The sequence below is a fragment of the Phyllostomus discolor genome, chromosome X, assembly GCF_004126475.2.
Source record: "Phyllostomus discolor isolate MPI-MPIP mPhyDis1 chromosome X, mPhyDis1.pri.v3, whole genome shotgun sequence".
Classification (NCBI taxonomy): Eukaryota; Metazoa; Chordata; class Mammalia; order Chiroptera; family Phyllostomidae; genus Phyllostomus; species Phyllostomus discolor.
The window spans coordinates 54,350,982-54,367,139 of record NC_050198.1 but is presented as its reverse complement, the minus strand read 5'-3'; positions in this window follow the sequence as shown (position 1 = coordinate 54,367,139).

The following is a 16,158-nucleotide window of genomic DNA, read 5'->3' as shown; positions in this document are numbered from 1 at the left end:
TATCAGGTGCAGATGATGTCTATGGTTGGGGAAATTTTATATATATATTTTTAATATATTTTATTGATTATGCTATTACAGTTGTCCCATTTCCCTCTTTCTCTCCCCTCCCCCCTGTACCCCCCTCCCACCCGCATTTCCCCCTTTAGTTCATGTCCATATGTCATACTTACGAGTTCTTTAGTTTCTACATTTCCCGTACTATTCTTGCCCTCCCCCTATCTATTTTCAACCTACATTCTATGCTACTTATTCTCTATACCTTTTCCCCCTCTCTCCTCCTCCCACCCCCCTGCTGCTAACCCTCCATGTGCCCTCCATTTCTGTGGTTCTGTTCCTGTTCTAATTGTTTACTTAGTTTCTTTTGGTTTTGCTTTAGGTGTGGTTGTTAATATTTGTGAGTTTGCTGTCCTTTTACTATACATGTCTTTTCTTTATCTTCTTTTCTTAGATAAGTCCCTTTAGCATTTCATAAAATAAGGGCTTGGTGATGATGAACTCCTTTAACTTGACTTTATCTGAGAAGCACTTTATCTGCCCTTCCACTCTAAATGAGAGTTTTGCTGGATAGAGCAATCTGGGATGTAGGTCCTTGTCTTTCATGACTTGGAATATTTCTCTCCAGCCCCTTCTTGCCTGTAAGGTCTCTTTGGAGAAATCAGCTGACAGTCGGATGGGAACTCCTTTGTAGGTGACTGTCCCCTTACCTCTTGCTGCTTCTAGGATTCTCTCCTTCGTTTTTACCTTGGCTAATGTAATTATGATGTGCCTTGGTGTGTTTCTTCTTGGGTCCAACTTCTTTGGGGCTCTCTGAGCTTCTTGGATTTCTTGGAAGACTATTCCCTTTGCCAGATTGGGGAAGTTCTCCTTTATTATTTGTTCAAATACGTGCTCAATCTGTTGCTTTTCCCCTTCCGATTCTGGTACCCCTATAATTCGGATATTGGAACGTTTAAAGGTGTCTTGGATGCTCTTAATCTTTTCCTCAATTTTTTGAATTCTTATTTCATCATGCTTTCCTGCTTGGTTGATTCTATCTTCCTTCTGGTCCACTGTATTGTTTTGAGACTCATATTCCTTCCTTTCACTATTGGCTCTCCTCCGCGTGTCTTCCTGCATCTGTTTTATGGTAATCTGCATTCTTTCATCTAAATTTCGTCCAAAATCAACCGGTTCCGTGAGTTTTCTGATCACCAGTGTATTGAACTGCGCATCTGATAGATTGGCTAATTCTTGGTCGCTCAAAAGGATGAGTCCTGGGGGACTGATCTGCTCTGTTGAAAACATTTTTTTTTCCCCTGTCTCTCCTCTTTTTTTTTCTGGTCTGGTTGCTCTTGTTACGGTGGGGGGCGGAGCCTTAGGTGCTCACTGGGGCTGGGCACCCCAGTCGCTAGATTGTGACATTATATGTGGGGGTGGGGCGGGAGCGGGGCGGGAGAAAACAATGGCGGTAGTTCTGTTCCCCTGGACTCAGACCCTTGTCTGGGCTTCTGGGCCACGAGTTCTGCCCTGGTCCACAATCGCTACCCCTCTGGGTCTGCCAGCCGCAGCTTGCATACTCAGGGATCACCACTGCCTTCTTGCGCCCCCGGATGGCTTTTGCGCCGATTTCGTGCCAAACCTTCCCCCGACCTCTGCGCACCGCTGACCTGAGCCAGCCCCGCGCCAGCCCCGCGCCCGCCCGGCTCGTCTTCTCCTACCAGTTCGGATGAACGCGTCTACTTCAACTTCTTGGCTGCCCGACTTCCATTCAGATAAATCCTCTGCCGGATCTGGGTGTTATTCTGATAGTAAATTATTGTTGTAAATTATTAGTTTTCTAATCTTGGTTGTACGAGGAGATATGGTGCATCCACCTATTCCTCCATCTTGCTGGAAGTGTCTGAAACATCCGGGAAATTTTATATTATCAGGCTGCAGTTGATAATGGGTATCTGAAACTGTGAAAAGTGAAATTGTAGGTAAGGGATGTATTATCAAATCTACATAAAACCTCAGTGATGTACTCCTCTACTAAGCCTGGGCAGAGGTTTGTGGTACCTCAGATATTCTGAGACCCCCATGTCATATCTGATCTTTTTCTAAAGCTTTTATTAAAATATATTATTTTTTATCCTCACCGGAGGACATTTTGCCATCACTTATTTTAGAGAGAGGGGAAGGGAGAGAAGAAGGGGGAGAAACATGTGAGAGAGAAGCATCAATCGGTTGCCTACAATATGTGCCTGGACCAGGGATTGTACCTGCCCAGACAAGAGATTGAACCCACAACTAGGCATGTGCCCTGACTAGGAATCAACCTCAAAACCTTTCAGTTATGGGACAATGCTCCAACCAATTGAACAACACTGGCCAGGGCTCTGATTGATATTTTGACAAGAGCTCCATTCGTCTGTGTTAAGACTTATTTTTATATGAGAGATGCCTCCTTTATTACCTATGATTTTTAGTGGTAGTCACCTTGACCTGGGCCTTTTCCTAAGCCATTATAAATAGTAAATTTGGTTAAGATAAGAAGCATTATTAAAGAACTTTATAGTAAACTATACATGAGGAGAGCCCATAGCAGTTCACAGAAAAACAAACTTCAAATTGACATAGGTTGACACATCTTATTCATTAATACTTTCACCAAGCCATTCATGTTATTTGTAAAATTTAATCCATTGTCTCACATTCTAAGTACTAGTAATAAATAAACCTGTAATAATACAAGCATACAATGTCTTATTCTAGATTGAGATGCAGCAGAGGTGGTGAAAGTCCTTCTTTGGGTCTTACAGATAGTCAGGATCATGTTACTGAGTTATTTAGAACAAGTCGTTTGTTTCAAGAAAGAATGAAAACTTATCAGCATAGGAATCTCAGAAATCTGATGTTATGGCCTGGATGGAACTCATCAAAATACTCAAAATGAGACATTTAAATGGAAAATTCCTTCTGTTCAAGATTAAAGACCAGATTCTGTTTTTACCAGTCCTGTTTGGGAGTACATTACACAGCTGCCAGTTATACAGCTTTCTTTATAATAGGACCTGGTGTAATAAAAAGAAAACAGACTGTGAGTCAGAAAACCTGAGTTCTGGTTCATATTCCTCTAATACTAACTATATACCCTTGGGCAAGTCATTTAACCAGATTTTTATGGTTAGAGGATCACAGAATTTTAACTATTCTGTTACTAGCAGAATGTAAATAGCAGGAGGTGAGGAAGAGCCCAAAAGAGAAAATGTTATTGAAACACAACCATTCTAAGCTAATACCTTTGTATGTCACTGCACAAACAACTATAGAAACACCAAAGAGACAGAAGGAACTCAAATTAAGGGGGAAAACGCCTTGCATTAAACAGCCTAGCCTACAACATACACAATAATTACCAAACTGATAAGAAGTAGTTTGATTTCTGTAAAAGCAAGGAAATGAGAATGAATAAGATTGAAAGGAATTGACTTAGCAAGATGTCCCAGGGTAAGAGAAGGGGCAAGAGAAACCAGCGATATCTTTCTATAGGGCACATCAAGTAACAGTGTGACTGAATATTTCTAGCTCTTTACCTTTGGAGCACATGGTAGGCTTGTGTTTCCTCGCCTCCAACTGGTCCTTAACCAAGATTGATCAATAATACATGAGAAAAGTGACATGTGTCACATGCAGAAATAAGATTTAATTGGTAGTGCAGTGTGACATCTCGAGAGCTCTTTCTCTCTGCCCTGGCAATCAGAAATGTTCCAAAGGATGGCTGCTCCACCTGGATTCTAGCTTGAGGACTACATAATATTCCTTAGGTGACACACAATAGACATGCAGTATAAACATAAATAAACTTTTGTTATTTTGAGATACTGAGATTTTGGGAGTCTTTTGCTACAGCAACATAACTTACTGTATCCTGACTAAAGGGATGGAAGGTATGAAGTCAAGCACTCTACCTAACAGAAGTCAAAGATAACTTGGCAGCTTTATTCTTGACAGAGTTGCCACAATAAGGGCATTGGTGCTTCTCAGAGGCTTTGCTCCCAAATATTGTATGGTTCTATTATGCATATGAACAAAAGTATGTCACTGTTACTGGCAGCTAATAGTAGACATGAAAATAAAGAAGACAGGGAAGGCTCAGGGGACTGGTAACTTGATATAAATCTTTCCTGTCATTCTGTTCTAAGTAAATAGTGACTGAAAGTCTCCTGGCTCTTCAATGGCCTGTCCAGAAGCCATCAGGTATTCTTCATAATAGAATTGGCACTTTCATTTGTCAATCTATTTAGTAGCAGAGTGGGCAAAAAAACTGAACAAACTGGGAAGGGAAAATTACCTTTTTACCATCTGAGCCCTTAAAAGTGACCAAGCTGAGAATAGTGTTACAAACTTTGGGGTATAAAATTTAAAATATGTATCCCTATGCAATTTAAAGCTAACTGGTCTTCACCTACATCATTTTCTTCTGAAAACTCTAATGATCATTGTTTCTGTCCTAACCTGAACTACTTATAGGTATAAGGCTACTACTAAACTAATAACAGCATTGCAGGAAATTGAAGCAGTAATTACAGGCTCTCTTCTTGGCATGACCTTCCTCCATTAGCAACAATACCTTAAATAGGGTGCTAGGATATGAAAAGACACACAAAAGTGGTATGAGAATTAACTGCCAATATTAGCTACAGTTTATTAAACACATACAGCAACCAGACAATTTATAACAATGTTATAGCTCTATTCCTCACAACTACATGAAGCAGGAATTATACTTTTCAAATGAGCAGACTGAAGAATGTCAAGAGAAAGCAGAAGCAAGGGAGAGAGTCTAGAAGGAGAAGTGAGTCGAGAGTAAAATGCTATTGGTAGTTCAATGAGAATAAGGAATGAGAAAAAGTAATTGAATTTGGCAATTAGGAAGTAATTTTTTTTAAGAAATGGATTTCAGTAAATTGGTTGGGGGAGAAAGCCAGATTGCAAACAGCTAAACAATAAATAAGTGACAGGAAAGGATATACACTAACTGTAGGCTATTTTTTTTCATGAAATATGGTACTTCAAACATGGCTTACCTTTATTCATATAAATTTCATCAAAGCTATGAACCTTTCCCCAGAAAAATACATATATATATCTAATTTTGTATACAATTTTGGGGCATTCATAAATCCACTTAAAATCCCCTTAGGGACCCTAGCTTAAGAATAAATGATATATACCAAATTCAAGATAGTGGATCTGGGGCTGTGGGAATGGTACACATGTGATTTTAACTGCATTGGTAATATTTTGTTTCTTAGGCTGGGTTATTTATGCTCACATGTTGATTATCTTTATTTGTTATATAATTACATATGTTCATTACAGTTTTTATATAATTATATGTGTTATATACTATATGTATTATATATAGCATTTTAGTTGCCTAAATTTTTCGTAAATTTTTTAAATAGAAAAAATGATCATATAACACAATACCTTTGTTTATAGGAAATATACATTAAAACATTTGGGAGTCATATAACATCACATTGACAATTTACTCTAAAATGGTAAAAGAAAAACGTTTTATTTAAAAAATATTTTATGTATTTATTTTTAGAGAGAGGGGAAGGGAAGGAGAAAGAGGGCGAGAGGAAAATCAATGTGTGGTTGCCTCTTGTGCACCCTCTACTGGGGACCTGGCCAATAACCCAGGCATGTGCCTGAATCTAACCAGCAATCCTTTGGTTCACAGGCCATTGCTTGATCCACTGAGCTACACCAGCCAGGGCTAAGAAAACAGTTTTAGACTATCCATTGAAATGTTGCTGTGAACTGGAGAGTATTATGCTAAGTGCCATAAGCCAAGCAGTGAAAGACAAATACCATATTATCTCACCTATAAGTGGAACCTAATCAACAGAACAAACAAGTGAGCAAAATGGAACCAGAGACATGGAAATAAAGAAGAAACTGACAGTAATCAGAGGGGAGGGGGAAGGGGATAACAGGGGAAAGAAGAGGAAGGGTCAAGTCAAGGAACATATATAAAGGACCCACCTATGAAGACAAGAGGGGGAATGGGATTGAATTTGGGAGGTGGGGGTGGGTAGGGCAGCAGAGAATGATGGGGGAAAATGGGGACAACTGTAAGTGAACAACAATAAAAAAAACTTAAAAAGAAAAAAATAAAAGAAGAAAAAGGTTGCTGTGAGTTTGAGATTATTTCAAAATTTAAAAAAGACAGTAAAAGACACTTAACACTAAAAAGAAAACTGACAAAAAAAACCCTTAAATACCTACATACTCTCAGAGATATATAGGAAGGGATAACCAAATTTACAGAGAAATGTACACTTAGAAATGCAAAGAGAGATCCTTCAAAATAGAAACTGCTGTTAATTTGACCCTAAAGTACACTATTTATATCAAAAGTGTCTTTCCCCTACTGGCTTAAATTTTGACTGAGAGAGTACAAGCTGGCTATCACAGACATTAGGGAGAGTTGGAGCCTCAATCTCCTGTCATGGCTTCAAGACAGAGTTGCAGACACTGAGAGCTCAAAACAGGAACTCAAAATCAGACCAGAGAAAACTACAGATCTCTTCCAACTTGACCATTATACCTTAAATTCTTCTGGTAGTCCATTATGGAGAGATTTGGGAGGTGGGGAAGGAAGATAATTTTTTAATTGCATAGGCATCTGTGTGATGTCATAACTTCATGATCAAGAGAAGGATAAAAGCAGTGATTTAGGAAGATAGTATGTAGAGGCAAAGGCTGTGGTTAGAGTGTCAGTCTTTATAATAAAAATATTTAAAATGAATAAACAAATGAAATTTATGTGTATTTGTATTTGGTATGTATATTTATGCAGGCTACATAGGATACAAGGAGTTATATATATGTTCGGGTAATTGTCTAGCAAAAGACTGAACAAAAGACCCGTTGATCATCTCAGTATTTCCTGCAAATAGCAATCAGCACAATGCTTTGCAGTAAAATTGTTCTCTCTGTATGGTTTTTAGGGCCTAACTCTGTTTCAACTGCCATAGTCATTTCCTTCTACTGCTTTGCTTTAGCCAGGAAGCTGTTCTCTTGGTCCTCCAATCAACCGTATTTATTCTAGCTAGAGCTGCTTTGCATGGTTGTTCATAGGATTCACTGCAAAAGGAAACTTGATTAAGAGGGTAAGCAGGGGCTGAAATTCAGGCTGCTTGCTGCTCACCAAAGAGTGAGGCCTGACAAGAAGCTAGGACTGTCTAGAACAGGGTTTCCCAAACTCAGCCATGGACCAATACCCATCTGTGGCCTGTTAGGAACCTGGCTACACAGCAGGAGGTAAGAAGTGGGCAAGCAAGTGAAGCTTCATATGTATTTATAGTCACTCGCATTGCTGCCTGAGCTCCACTTCCTCTCAGATCAGCAGCAGCATTAGATTCTCATAGAAGTGTGAACCCTACTATGAACTGTGCATACAAGGGACCTAGGTTGTGCACTACTAATGAGAATCTATGATGATCTGAGGAGGTGATGGTAGCACTGGGGAGTGGCTACAAATACAGATCATCATTAGCAGAGGGATGTGACTGTGCAGAAACCATAATAAATCAATTGCTTGCAGATTCATATAAAAACCCTATTACTGAGTGGCAAGTGACAATTAAGCTGCATCTGGTGGCAGACTTTAAGTCAGAATCTGACACTTATTTTAGTCTGTGCCTGGCTCGCCAATTACTTCATTTACCACTTCTGTCGGTGCCTCTTTCCGGCACTGTGCAGTTGTCTCAGTCAGTTTTTAGTAAGCCCCCATGCTAACCCTAGCATGTGGAGAGTTGTATAATTATTTCATTGTATATTGTATATTACAGTGTAATAATAGAAATAAAGTACACAAAAATGAAATGCACTTTGATCATCCCAAAACCACCCCCCACCCTGGTCTGTGGAAAAATTGTCTTTCATGAAACTGGTCCCTGGTGCCAAAAGGTTGGAGACCACTGGACTAGAAGAAAGTGTGCCTTTTTCTAATTCTCTCAAAGACACCATGCCCTGATACCACCTCCATATTTTTGCTCATGTTCTAAGAAGCTTGTCTTTCCAATATTTACTAGACTACATTTTATTTATTTATTTTATATGCTCACCATTTTTTCTTACTATTTGTTTTCACATCTTGAATTTCCTTCTAGACATATTTTGTTCTCCTTGAAGTATATTTTTCAATTCAGCCCATTAGTGAAAAGTCATTTTTAATTTGACAGTATTATTTTATTCTGTTTTTAACTTTTTGTATTTCATTTCATTTATTTTTAATATTTTTATTTTTTCAATTACAGTTTACATTCAATATTATTTCAAATTAGTTTCAAATGTACCACATAGGGATTAGACAATCATATATTTCCTATGCTGTACTTTATATCCCCATAACTATTTTGTAACTACCAATCTTTACTTCTCAATCTCTTTACCTGTTTCACCCAGCCTCCCATTCCCCCTGCCCTCTGGCAACCACCAGTCTGTAAGACTACATTTTTAAATCAAAGATGTATCATCTGTTTTGACAAACACAAATATAGAGACCTAGAGAAGAAAACTTGAAATCTAAGATGTCCTGGAAAATCTAGAATATACAGTACCTACATTTATAATTTATTTTCTGCCAATCCTTTATTGCCCAGTATGAATTGTACTTCTGTGAAGGCTTCCCTAACTATAATCCATAAACACCTTCTATATATATTGTTCCTTTTTCACCTTCTGTAGAACTTCATTCTGTCCCATCAAGTTTGATGCCTGGTTATCATATAATTTGGTGTTTTAAAATTGTAGACATATTTCAACAGTTCTACAGCATCTGATTTTAATTTCATTATATATATATATATTTAAACTAATAAAACACAGCACATATCATTCAAATAGGTTACATACCAAACATTAACATACCAGAAACTACCACTGGTGTGTTAATGTGTACTAACAAGTTAACAAGTTAACACTGTGAATGTATGTGTGTATGAAAGAAAGAGAAGTGTGTGTTGAGACCTGGGAATATACATTTTCTTGCTATGTCTGTTTAACTGAAGACTATCGTGGGATATCAGGATAAAGGGTTAAACAAAAAAGCCTTCACCCCATGGTGTCCAGTATTTATTTGGGTACATCAGAATTTTCTCCACACTCTGTAAAACAAAATAAAACATACATAAACTAAAGACAGTGACTGCTATAGCCCTCAATTACAGATTTTATTTTATTTTTAAAAATATTTTTATTGATCATGCTATTACAGTTGTTCCATTTTTTGTAAGCTTTATTCCCCTCTGCCTTGTACCCCACCCACCGTCATTCCCCCAAGTTAGTTCATGTCCATGGGTCATACATATAAGTTCTTTGGCTTCTCCATTTCCCATACTATTTATAACTCTCCCTGTATATTTTGTACGTACAATTTATGCTTCTTATTCCCTGTACCTTTTGCCCCATTCCCTCTCCGCCCCTCCCTGCTGATAACTGTCCATGTGATCTTTACTTCTGTGAATCTGTTCCTGTTCTAGTTGTTTGCTTAGTTCATTGTAGCTTTTTGGGTTTGGTAGTTGATAGTTGTGAGTTTGTTGTCAGTTTACTGTTCATATTTTTAATATATTTTTATTGATTATTAATATATTTATTTTATTTTAATATATTTTATTAATATATTTTATTACAGTTGTCCCATTCCCCCCCTTTATTCCCCTCAGCCCTGCACACCCCCCTCCCACCTGCATTCCCCCTCTTTAGTTCATGTTCATGGGTTGTACATATAAGTTCTTTGGCTTCTACATTTCCTACACTATTCTTAACCTCCCCTTGTCTGTTCTGTACCTATCATTAATACTACTTATTCTCTGTATTTTTCCCCCTCTCTCCTCCTCCCACTCCCCCACTGATAACCTTCCACGTGATCTCTATTTCTGTGATTCTGTTCCTGTTCCGGTTGTTTGCTTAGTTTGTTTTTGTTATTTTTAGGTTCAGTTTGTAATAGCTGTAAGTTTGTTATCATTTTACTGTTCATATTTTTATCTTCTTTTTCTTAGATAAGTCCCTTTAACATTTCATATAATAAGGGCTTGGTGATGATGAACTCCTTTAACTTGACTTTGTCTGGGAAACACTTTATCTGTCCTTCCATTCTAAATGATAGCTTTGCTGGATAGAGTCATTTTGGATGCAGGTCCTTGCCTTTCATGACTTGGGATACTACTTTCCAGCCCCTTCTTGCCTGGAACATTTTTTTTTTTGAGAAATCAGCTGATGGTCTTTTGGGACCTCCTTTATAGGTAACTATCTCCTTTTCTCTTGCTTCCTTTAAAATTCTCTCATCTTTAATCTTGGCTAATGTAATTATGATGTGCCTTGGTGTGCTCCGCCTTGGGTCCAACTTCTTTGGGACTCTCTGAGCTCTCTGGACTTCCTAGAAATCTATTTCCTTTGCCAGATTGGGGAAGTTCTCCTCCATTATTTGTTCAAATAAGTTTTCAATTTCTTGCTGTTCCTCTGTTTCTTCTGGCACCCCTATGATTAGGATGTTAGAATGTTTAAAAGATGTCCTGGAGGTTCCTAAGCCTCTCCTCATTTTTTTTTTTTTGAATTCTTGTTTCTTCATTCTATTCTGGTTGAATGTTTCTTTCTTCCTTCTGGTCCACACAGTTGATTTGAGTCCCAGTTTCCTTCCCATTACTATTGGTTCCCTGTACATTTTCCTTTATTTCACCTAGAATAGCCTTCATTTTTTCACCTAATTTGCAACTGTATTCAACCAATTCTGTGACCATCCTGATTACCAGTATTTTGAATTGTGCATCTGATAGGTTGGCTATCTCTTTGTTGCTTTGTTGTATTTTTTCTGGAGCTTTGATCTGTTCTTTTATTTGGGCCACATTTTTTTTTTTGTTTCAGTGCATCCATTAAGTAGTAAGGGGCAGAGCCTTAGGTATTCTGCAGGGCTGGGAAACCCATGTAGCTGTGTTTTGGTGCTGTATATGTGGAGGGGTCTGAGAGGGAACAACATGAGTTGCTTAGCTCTTGGCTGACTTTCATTCACTTCCTCCTCTACCTACATGCAAATCGGGCCCTTCTGGTGCTGATTCCCAGGTGGGTGGGTTTGTGTGCATTGTGGGATGCTGTGGGTCTCCCCAAGGAACTCTCCTGTGAGACCGGGAGTTTCTCCTGCTGCCTCAACCCACACAGGTTTTTTTCAGTTAGAGGTTTTGAGGTTTTACTACCCCACACTAGAACCCTGGGTTGCATGGTCTGTCTTACTCCCTAGTTGTTCCTCCTGGCTTATCCACACAAAAGTGGGACCTCTTGCCTTGCTGCACATCCTCTCTGCCATCACTGCCTGTCTCTGCCCATACTATCAGTCTGAATAAATATTTATTCTTTAACTCCTTGGTTGTTGGACTTCCACACAGCTCTATTTCCTGGCAATTCTGGTTATTTTTGTTTTTAAATTAGCTGTTGTCCTTATTTTGGTTGTGTGAAGAGGCTACCTATGCTCAATTTCAAATTTTAATGTTTTCTTTAGTATATTCCTTCTTACTGACTTTACAAATAAATAAATGTTAGAAACTTGGACTTATAGAAACACTTATTTTAGTTTAGTTTTTCTATTAGGGGTCATATGAGATCTTGTGTTTGGGGGAAAAGAATCTACTGCTGTAAATTTGGGAAAATGCTGTAATAATTCTTTTTCTTATTCATCACAATTATCAACATCAACATCATTATGCATAAGCATGTTCTGAATATATAGTTGCATGCTAGGTGCTGATAAGTATGCAACTTAATCATATCTCCAAAACAAGATCACATAGATCTTATAAATCTAGACTTGAACCTCATCTTTAAGGGATCTGCTACATTAACAAAAACAATTTAGAGATACTAGATATTTTAGATTTTTCCCTGACAACCCTTTTCCCTTTTGGTAAAAAATAAAAAAGTTCACTCAAAGCTTTATAGATCAAGGAAAAATACTACTTTTCATTTCCTTCCCCAGACACAATTTGTTTCCCAAAGCATTAATTCAACCTCTTGGCCAGAGGTCCCAGGTATTTCTCGTAAAAGCTGGTCTTTCTGAGGTAAATGCTGTGGATTTGTTATGACCAGGGAAATTTCCTCTGAGGAGCATCTACTCCCCCCAAGTACAAGGAGGCCAGATTGAAAGATAATGACAAAGTAGCCTTATTGTTAAACAAAGGGAAACTGGGACTTCAAAGATGATGCCTGGAGAGGTTATCTTCAGACAAAAATCTTTAATTGGGAAGTTGTTCTCCACAGGAGGTTACTAAGGTAAGGCAGCATTGTAGAAGTGGATTTGGGGAACCTGGAATAAGTATAATAATTCTCTTTTTTCCTCCCCTAGGAAGTTTGAAATACAAATTCAACACATCATTAGCAATTTTCTTTAAACTGCTCCCAAAATGTGCTTACAACCAATCTGTAGCACAGAGGCAATCACAGTGAGTAGTAGGAGAATGATAACAGTAATAATTTTATAGCTAATAATACATTTAGTGATTTCTCTTAAGGCTATAGTTAGTGTTGGAGTCTATATTCAAATTTTGGAACATTTGGCTCCAGATTTGAAGCTTTGTATTTTTTAAAAATTATTTTATTGTTGTTCAATTACAGTTGTCTGCATTTACCCCCACTACTCCCCCTGCACCCCAGCTAAACCAACCTCCCTCCCTTGCTTCCACCCTACCCCTCGGTTTTGTCCGTGTTCTTCCTGTAAACCCTTCCTGTAAACCCTTCCCCCCATTATCCCCTCCCACCTCCCCTGTGGTTACTGTCAAATTGTTCTTAATTTCCATGTCTCTGGTTATAATTTGCTTGCTTTTTCTCTTTTGTTGATTAAGTTCTTGTTAAAGGTGAGATCATATGGTATTTGTCCCTCACAGCCTGGCTTATTTCACTTACCATAATGCTTTCTAGTTCCATCCATGCTGTCATGAAGGGTAGGAGCTCCTTCTTTCTCTCTGCTGTGTAGTATTCCGTTGTGAAAATGTACCATAGTTTTTTGATTCACTCATTTACTGATGGGCACTTAGATTGCTTCTAGCACTTGACTATTGTAAATTGTGCTGCTATGAACATTGGGGTGCATAGGTTCTTTTGGATTGGTGTTTCAGGGCTCTTAGGTATAATCCCAGCAGTGGAATTGCTGGGTCAAAAGGCAGTTTAATTTTTAGTTTTCTGAGGAAATTCCATACTGTTTTCCACAGTGGCTGCACCAGTCTGCAATCTCACCAACAATGCACTAGGGTTCCCTTTTCTCCACATACTTTCCAACACTCGTTATTTGTTGACTTGTTTATGATGGCCACTCTCACTGCTGTGAAGTGGTATCTCATTGTGGTTTTAATTTGTATCTCTCTGATGGCTAGTGCTGCTGAGCATCTTTTTATATGTCTCTGGGCCTTCTGTATGTCCTCCTTGGAGAAGTGTCTGTTCAAGTCTTTTGCCCATATTTTAATTGGTTGTTTGTCTTCCTGAAGTGCAGTTATGTGAGTTCTTTATATATTTTAAGATCAAACCCTTGTCCTAGGTATCATTGGCAAATATATTTTCCTGTACAGTTGGTTCTCTTTTTATTTTAATGCTGTTTTCTTTAGCCATACAGAAACCTTTTAATTTGATGAGGTCCCATTTGTTTATTCTTTCCTTTATGTCCCTTGCTCTAGGGGACATATCAGTGAAAATATTGCTGCATGAAATATTGAGATTTTTCTGCCTATGTTCTCCTCTAGGACTTTGTGTCACAACTTATATTTAAATCTTTTATCCACCTTGAATTTATTTTTGTGTATGGTGTAAGTTGGTGATTGAGTTTCATTTTTTTGTGTGTGAAGCTTTATATTTTTTAACCACACTATACTCTATGAAAGGAAAAAAAAATCAGGAAAGAGACCACTATACTTAAGCATGGAACCTAAAAGAGCTTGAAGAAAGACACATACATCATGTCTTGCCTACATTTTAGAAAATTGGATGGGACAGATATTTGCCACAGGAGTGATCTTTTCATATATAAAAGGCGTGTCAGTGCTAGATACAGAGTTAATGACAGGTAATAACCATAATGCCTACCATACCTCACCCAGGGAAATACACCTTCACTCAGGCATTAGGCAAATGCTCTGAGAAGTCAGGGAGCAAATAAGAGTACAGGGCAGGTCTGGCCCTTTTCTATTCCTCCAGCCTCATCTCACACAGTGATCTGCCTACCTCCCTCCACTTTAACTTCCACCTGCTCCAGTCACACTGGCTTAGTACTTGCCATGGTCCTTCAAACAGGGATAATCAGGTGTTTGGCACATAGTAGACACTAAATAAATATTCACTGAAGGAAAGAAAGAAGGAAAAAAAAACAAAGAGAACTAAAAGGACAGAAAGAAGGGGACACTTCAGAAAAATGTTCACTGAAGTGGGCCTTCAGGGAAGTATATGTCCATCTGCTGAGACAGGAGGAAAGAAAAGAATGAGAAAAGAACAGTGTTTCAAACAGAAGGAAAAACATGTATACTGATTCACCATAAAAGTATAACTGTAATTTAAACATGAGCATAAGCACAATAACAGGAGATAGGGTCAGATGAGTAGGCAGGGCCAGATGATGACAGGTATAGGGAGCTTTTATAAATGCTGGGGTGGCACGATGACATTTGTATTTTAGAATAGATCCTTTGCTTGCAAAGAGAATAGATATTAAGAAACAGGGTGGGGCCCTGGCTGGCGTAGCTCAGTGGATTGAGCACGGGCTGAGAACCAAAGTGTCGCAGGTTCGATTCCCAGTCAGGGTACATGCCTGGGTTGCAGGCCATGACCCCCAGCAACCTCACATTGGAAAAAAAACAGGGTGGGAGACAGGGGATGGTTGAAATCAGAAGTCAGGTCTGTTGTGGGAATCCAGATAAAAGATGATAAAAATCCTGTTTTAGAGAGACAGCATGACATAGTGGGTTTTAACCCAAATTATAGTCTTTGCTGGATTTGTAATTTTGGGTAAATCAGTTAATCTCTCTGGGCTGAGGATGTTTTCCCTACATTTTTCATAGGGTAGTCTTGAGTAAATAAGACAATATTAGGAAGTGCTTCATAAAATTAAAGCACTAGAAATCATATGTCATTCTTAAAGTGATGGAATAGGGAAAAAAGATGAGGGGAACAGTTAAGAAACATGACCACTCTTGTAGACACCATCTACAATGTATATTCTTCTTTGACAGCTCCCTTTTTCTCATCTTGTATATCAGTTGTCAAAATTGGGAAATGATTTTTAATGAGGTTATTTTTTCCATCAAAGCAATTGGTATTAGAGTTAACATTAGTAACTCCTAAGATAGAGAAAAGGCAGTTGTTGCAGAATATTAGGAATAGATCTGTTTAATCATTTAAAATTCATTATTGATCATTTAATATATGCCCGGCCTTATTCTGGACATTGTTAGTACAAGGTTGAAGAGGGTACCATAGACATACAAGCATAGAAATTTCACAGCCACATAGTAGGTGCTACCAAAGGAGCCCAAAGACCTTTAGAGGCACAGGGGATGAAAGAATGAATTATTTCTGGAGAGTTCTGTTTCACAGAGGTAATGACATTTTATCTGGGTTAGGAGTTCACTAAGCAGAAGAGAAGGTGTAAAATATGGAGAAGGGCATTCCAGATTCAAGGGACATCATATGTAATCAAAGAAATGTAAAAAGCCATAAAGTGGTTTGGCAATGGAGAGCAGATCAGTTGTAATTAAGTGTAATATACACTATGAGTTTGAGATGAATGGGTAGCAGAAAGAGAAAAAACAGAGACACAAAGCTAGAAAAGTAGCTCTGGTCAGATAATGAAAGCCCTTAAATGTACCAAGGTGAGGAGCATGTATTTTAACTTTGGAAGAAACAAGAAACCAAAAAAGGTTTTAAATCAAGAGATAATATAATTGAATTTGTTGCTAGTGAAATAACTGGTGGCAGTGGAGATATTAGAATGGAGTCAGGAGGTAGAAAAACTAGTTAAGAAGCTATTGATTTATTCTGATTATGAGGTTTGAAATTAACATAATGTGAATGGAAAAGCTCAATTCTACTTTTTTTTGGTGCAACTAACAGAAGTTAATGAAACAGATGGAGATAATGAGAGTTGGTGGC